Source organism: Suricata suricatta, chromosome X, assembly GCF_006229205.1.
Source record: "Suricata suricatta isolate VVHF042 chromosome X, meerkat_22Aug2017_6uvM2_HiC, whole genome shotgun sequence".
Taxonomy (NCBI): Eukaryota; Metazoa; Chordata; class Mammalia; order Carnivora; family Herpestidae; genus Suricata; species Suricata suricatta.
In genome coordinates this window covers 30,486,014-30,492,619 of record NC_043717.1, presented here as the reverse complement: position 1 = coordinate 30,492,619, position 6,606 = coordinate 30,486,014, and positions in this window count along the sequence as shown.

The following is a 6,606-nucleotide window of genomic DNA, read 5'->3' as shown; positions in this document are numbered from 1 at the left end:
TTGATTACTCAATGGTAAGGTAGTTGAAAGGTATATTAAAAAATTTTTTTTAAACTTATTTATTTTTCAGAGACAGAGAGAGACAGAGTGTGAGCAGGGGAAGGGTAGAGAGAGAGGAAGCCACAGAATCTGAAGTAGGCTACAGGCTCTGAGCTGTCAGCACATGAACCTCGAGGTCATGACCTGAGCTGAAGTTAGATGCTTAATAGACTAAGCAACCCAGGCGCCCTGAAGGTTATAGTTTAAATAATCCCTCATCACATGATAATTGGGCAGTATAGAACATCTTGGAATATACTTGGCAGTACAGATATAATGCTTATCCACAAAGAACCTAAAAACTAATAGGGAATGCTGTTTTTGAATTTAACATGCTTATAATAATACAAATATGACTTCAAAATTATGAATTTTAATTCAATGCAAATTCTGAGTAAAATTTTATGGCAAGGTACATCAGCATTTCTATTTTTTATTTTTTAAAGAATTTATATTTAAGTAATCTTTACACCTAACATGGGGCTCAGACTCACACCTGGAAATCAAGAGTCCCATGCTCTTCTGACCAAGCCAGCCAGATGCCCCAGTATGTCAGCATTTTTAAATGCCAACTTTATTGTTATATTTGGCAACACAGGAATGAATATTTACTTGCCTCTCAAATTAAATAAAACAACTTTTAAATATTTTTTAAAACCTTCATAATTTATAATTGATTTAAAATTAAGAAGCCAAGAATTTGGTAAAATATATTCAAGAAAAGATGTAAAAACTTTAAATTACAAAATTTTAAATTATATAGGGTGTGAAAATAGGAGAAATTCTTTTTCTAATAAAGTATATTGAGGATTTGTATATTATGGGCCTTAGCAGCCATTTAGGAGTACCATTCAGATTTTCCTTCAAAAAAGAAAATTGTTCAGATACTAGAGGTAGAGTTAGCTGGCAGACTTATGCTCTATCATCTACAGGATGGAGCTCAACTTTTTTTACGTTTTATTTATTTTTGAGAGAGAGAGAGAGAGAGAGAGAGAGAGAGAGAGAGAGAGCGAGCATGAGCAGGAGAGGGACAGAAAGAGGAGGAGACACAGAATCCGAAGACAAGCTCTAGGCTCTGAGCTAGCTTGGGTTGGCTGAGACTTTATCGATCTGCATTTTGGTCTGGGGTTGCCTTTCCAAAGTGTCACATCAGAACCTCAGGCTCAAGGTTTTTTCTGCCCAATCTTTTCAGCTTTATATTTACTCACCTACCTTTCATAGATGTTCCTTTTCCATCTTTCCCCTAAACCTCTTGTAATCCTGATGATCGCAGAGTCAACTCCCTGGAGGACCCAAACAGGTACTCTCACTAAGCACTAACCTCATTGAATTTGGATAATCTTTTTGATGGCTAAACAGGTCTCAATTGTTGGGCAGGTATAATCAATATTTATCAGTATTGCTAATATTAGAATAAAAGCTAAAACTGGGGCACCTGAGTGGCTCAGTTGTCTTCCAAGTCTTGATTTCAGCTTAGGTCATGATCTCATGGTTCATGGGATCAGGCTCTGAGTGGGGCTCTGCGCTGACAGTGGGGAGCCTGCTTGGGATTCTCTCCCTTTCTTTCTGCCCCTCCCTTGCTCCTGCTTGCTTGGGTACATGCTCTTTCACTCATTCACTCACTCACTCTCTCTCTCTCTCTCTCTTTCAAAATAAATAAATATATAAAAAAAGAATAAAAGCTAAAATTACTGTAAATATAAATTACATTTCTGCATATTCTTTTATTTCTAAGGCTAATTGTTTAATCTATGATTTGACAGAATGGTTACTACACAAAAAATATTCACAAACCCGGGATAGTCATATGAAAGAGCAAGATCTATGATGAAAGATTTGATTGGCTAGGATATGGTCACCCAGAATTTTACCTTAGAGTACCAATATTTCTGTAGAGGCTGAAAAATTGTAAATAATAATTCTTAAAAATAGCTCCTTTTCAATGAGCTACTGACACCAATTCTGACACTCATTCCTTCCTACCAGTCTCTCTAACCTCCTCCCTAACAAATGAATAAGTAAATCACAGTTCATATTTGTTGAGCACTTGTATGCCAAACACACTGCTATGCTCTCTTATATGTTATTGCATTTATTACTTCTACCTATGGGAATTTACTTCTGTTTCACAAACAGTAAGTCCAAGGCTAGGGAAGGTTAAGCATTGTGCCCAAGGTCACAGCTGGTAAAGGTCAGGGTCAATAGTATGTAATTCCAGTTCACTCATCTCTGAGATGTTACATATCTTTAGCAGAGCTGGAATTTAGAATCCAGGTCTTTGGACATCTCACTTTGTGCTCTTTCCTCTAAGTATCCCTTATTAATGCCAGAAGTTATGACTCTTAATTTAAGATGTTTGACTGATCCTGAATTCCTTTAGTCAACCAAACATTCAGCTTTCAGACACAAACAGAGAGGCAACATTTAATACTTTTCTCTTTGCTCTCTATTTAGTCTCAATGTTTGTTGGCCATTTTATTTTCAGTTCAAATATACCTTTAGTTTCATCACCATCCGAGTTGATTTCCCCAGATCTATCACCTCTGGGAGAAGAGGGACCAAGTCCCCCTGAATTCCTGGGAAGAAGCACAAGTCCCCCTTAATAAATGTTATTGGACAATACTTGCCTCCCTTGTACTTAGTCTTCCTTTTTGAGCTATAGCTGTAGACTTTGCGGTGTTTTTCCCCAATCTGATCCAAAAAGTGGGAAACATTTTGTCCCCAAATAATTACAAATTTCAAATAGAAGGCATTTGAGAAGAGCCCAATTCCTAATTACTGAAATACTGACATGATTCTAACAGACACAACCTGGGATTCCACTACCTTCTTCACTTCAGCCCTTTATTGTCTAGCCAGAAGTAGTTATTAAGTTATTATGATCCCAAATAAGAAAAAGGAAATTCTGTTTATTTTGTCAGAAGGCAGTGATTTGCTTCTCTGATTCCTGGTGGATAGGTCCCTCTGGGTGACCCAGGGCACTACTAAAGGCTAGGTCTCAGGAGAGGTCTAATAGCATCTACTTCACTACGATTTTGTAAGGCAACAACAGAGATGCAACAACATTGACATGTTTGAAAGCCGATGGCAATGGATCCTTCGGGAGCAGCTACAGAAGGCAATCTCAGCTTGAAAGGACCCTGGCCCTACTATCATAAGATGAATGGTGCATGGAGACAGAAGAGCAAAGCCAGAGCGGTACAGGATGCCATGGGCCACAGGCAGATTGTCTTATTGTTTTAGACTTAATCTTAAAAAATGTATATGAAGAAAGGGTTGGGTCAGCTGATACTTATATGTCACAGGAGCTTTTAACTTTCATATGATTTGGGTCTTATCCATGTGTTTTTAAGCCAGTTATTTACAGAAAAATAAACCAGTTTATAGGAGAATCCCTTATCAGAAGTGATTAGGATTGGAATTGGTGTCTTAATGGGCAAAGTTGGCTAATGTGGAGAATTGAAAATTTTATTGTAACTTAAAATTATATGAACATTTAATTATCAGTCTTTTGACATAAAGCCCAGGCTCTTCTTCCACCAATAGATGGTCCAGATAAACATTCATGAATAAACCACATGTGCAGTAGCGATAATAGTATTAATAACAATAGTTGAGGAGCCATGGCTCAGTCGGTTGAGTGTCCAACTCTTGATTTTGGCTCAGGTCATGATCCCAAGGTTGTAGATCGAGCCCCATTTGAGGCTCCACACTGAGTATGGATCCTGCTTGGGATTCTTTCTCTTTCCCTCTGACTCTCCCCTACTGGGGCTCAATCCCTCTCTCGCTCTCTCAAAGAAAAAAAATAATAGTTGAGCACTTACTATATGTCAGGCACTTTTAATCCTCCCTGTATCTCTTTGAGTTAGCAAATATTACCATTCTCATTTTACATATGAGGTTAACAAACTTGCCTAAGGATACACAGACAGTAAACAGTAGGGATAAGGTTAAAACACAGGCTGTCTGGCTTCCAACTTTACATTCTTAACCAGCACATCATCTCTAATTTCTAATTCTGATTGTCCTCCGAGAAGGGCTTTAAGAAACTTTATTAATGGGGTGCCTGGATGGCTCAGTTGGTTAAGCTTCTGACTTCGGCTCAGGTCATGATCTCATGGTTTGTGAGTTCGAGTCTCGCGTGAGGCTCTGTGCTGACAGCTCGGACAGCTTCAGATTGTATGTCTCCCTCTCTCTCTGCCCCTCCCCTACTCATGCTCAGTTTCTCTCTGTCTCAGTAATAAATAAAAACATTAAAAAAAAAAACTGTATGAAGAACCATCTATGAAGCACTCAAAGATCTTTCCATATTTTTATGATGTTTTTCAAACCTTTAAGTTTTCTTCCCTATACATAGTTTAACAGCAATTCTTACTACGTATTCATTTACATTAAATTTTTCCAAAGCATCTTCATGAAAATAACAAGTTTTTTCAATATATTATTAATTTATGAAGCATTTAATCTAAGTGTGAAATTAAACTACATACAGAATCACAAGCTTTGCAGGGCACCTGGCTAGATCAGTTGTAGACCATGTGAGTCTTGATCTTAGGGATGTGAATTTGAGCCCCACATTGGGTGTAGAGATTGCTTAAAAAAAGATATTAAAGGGGCACCTGGGTGGCTCAGTCAGTTAAGCCGCTGGCTCTTGGTTTCCATTCAGGCCATGATCTCACTGTTTGTAGTTTGTCAGATTGAGCCCCACCTTGGGCTCTGCACTATCAGCTTGGAATTCTCTCTTTCCTTCCCTTGCTCACACACGTGCGTACAGGTGCACGCACTCCGTCTCTCTCACTCTCTCAAAAGAAATAAACATTTAAAAAAGTAAAATAAAATTTATAAATATTAAAAATAAGAATTCCAATCTTTGTGATCAAGTTATGGGTGTATATTAATTACTGAAATAAATTGGCTTGAGGAAAAGCACAACTATTTTTAGAGCAGACAACTTAACTGGTGGGATTAGAAGTAGGCATGAGTATTATTGCCCAGGAAAATTCTATATGCTGTGGATATCAGTTAGTATGTTTTACAGTTGAAATGGATATCTTCAGTTAATCCACAACTTCTTCATGAGTAGGTGGTTAAGAGAGTTTCTGTCATATTTAAATTTCATCTGTGCTTTAGTACAATCACAAGTTATTTAGTAATGGCTTCTCAGCCTTCTGGCTGAGACTGAGTCTTGAAGTAGTATAATGACGTTATGTATCTTAATAGTACCTTCATATGATTCCAGAAGAATGTGTTGTACTTTCTGTTTTTAAAAATATTTTTTTAATGTTTTACTTATTTTTGATACAGAGAGAGACAGAGCATGAGAGGGGGAGGGCAGAGAGAGAAGGAGACACAGAACCGGAAGCAGGCTCTAGGCTCTGAGCTAGCTGTCAGCACAGAGCCCGATGCAGGGCTCAAACCCACAAACATGAGATCTGACCTGAGCCGAAGTCGGAGGCTCAACCAACTGAGCCACCCAGGTGCCCCTGTACTTTCTGTTTTTATTACAAGTCTAACATGTCAGATATTTGACTTCATATATATGTATACATACATGAATAGACTTTTTATATATATAGAACAGCTTTTTAATCTACATAGCCTTTATACATGTATATAATGAATATATAGAGAGAGCCTTTTCTTAAACTGGCTTGCTGTATCAGTTTCCTATTGTTGTTTTATTATTTTAATGTTTAAAATATTATTTCATTTTTTAAATTACATTATTATTTACTTATTTCATTATTTTTATTTTGAGAGAAAGAGGGAGAGTGAGCAGGGGAGGGGCAGAGAGAGAGTGAGGCAGAGAATCCCAAGTAGGCTCTGCACTGTCAACGCAGAGCCCGATGTGAGGCTAGAGTCCACGAACTGTGAGACCGTGACCCCATGACCCAAGTTGAAATCAAGAGTCAGAGCTTAACTGACTGAGCCACTCAGGCATCCCTCCTATTACTGTTGTTGTTGGTTTTTTTTTTAATGTTTTTTTTTTTTGAGAGACAGAGAGAGACAGTGCGAGCAGGGGAGGGTCAGAGAGAGAGGGAGACACAGAATCTGAAGCAGGCTCCAGGCTCTGAGCTATCTGTCAGCACAGAGCCCGATGCGGGGCTCAAACCCATGAACCGTGAGATCATGACCTGAGCCAAAGCCTGACGCTTAACCGACTGAGCCACCCAGGCGCCCCCTCCTGTTATTGTTTTAACAGATTACCACAGATGTACTGACTTGACTTGAAACAACATATATTTATTTTCCTACAGTTCTGGATGTCAGAACTATCTAAAATCTTTTAAAAGTTTAAAATCAAAGGGTTGTCGGGCTTGTGTTTTTTGGACACTTGAGAGGAGAATTTGTTTTCTTGCCTTTCCATCTTTTGGAGGTCACTTGGATTGTTTGGCTAGTGGTTGCTTTCATCTTCTTTACATTGCGCCATCTCTTGCTTCTCCCCAGCCTCTGCTTCCTGCTTGCATTGTCAGATTTCCTCTTTTGCCGAGTCTCCCTCTTCCTCCCTCTTACATGAAATGCTGTGATTACATTTAAGGCCCACTGACATAATGCAGGCCAAGCTTT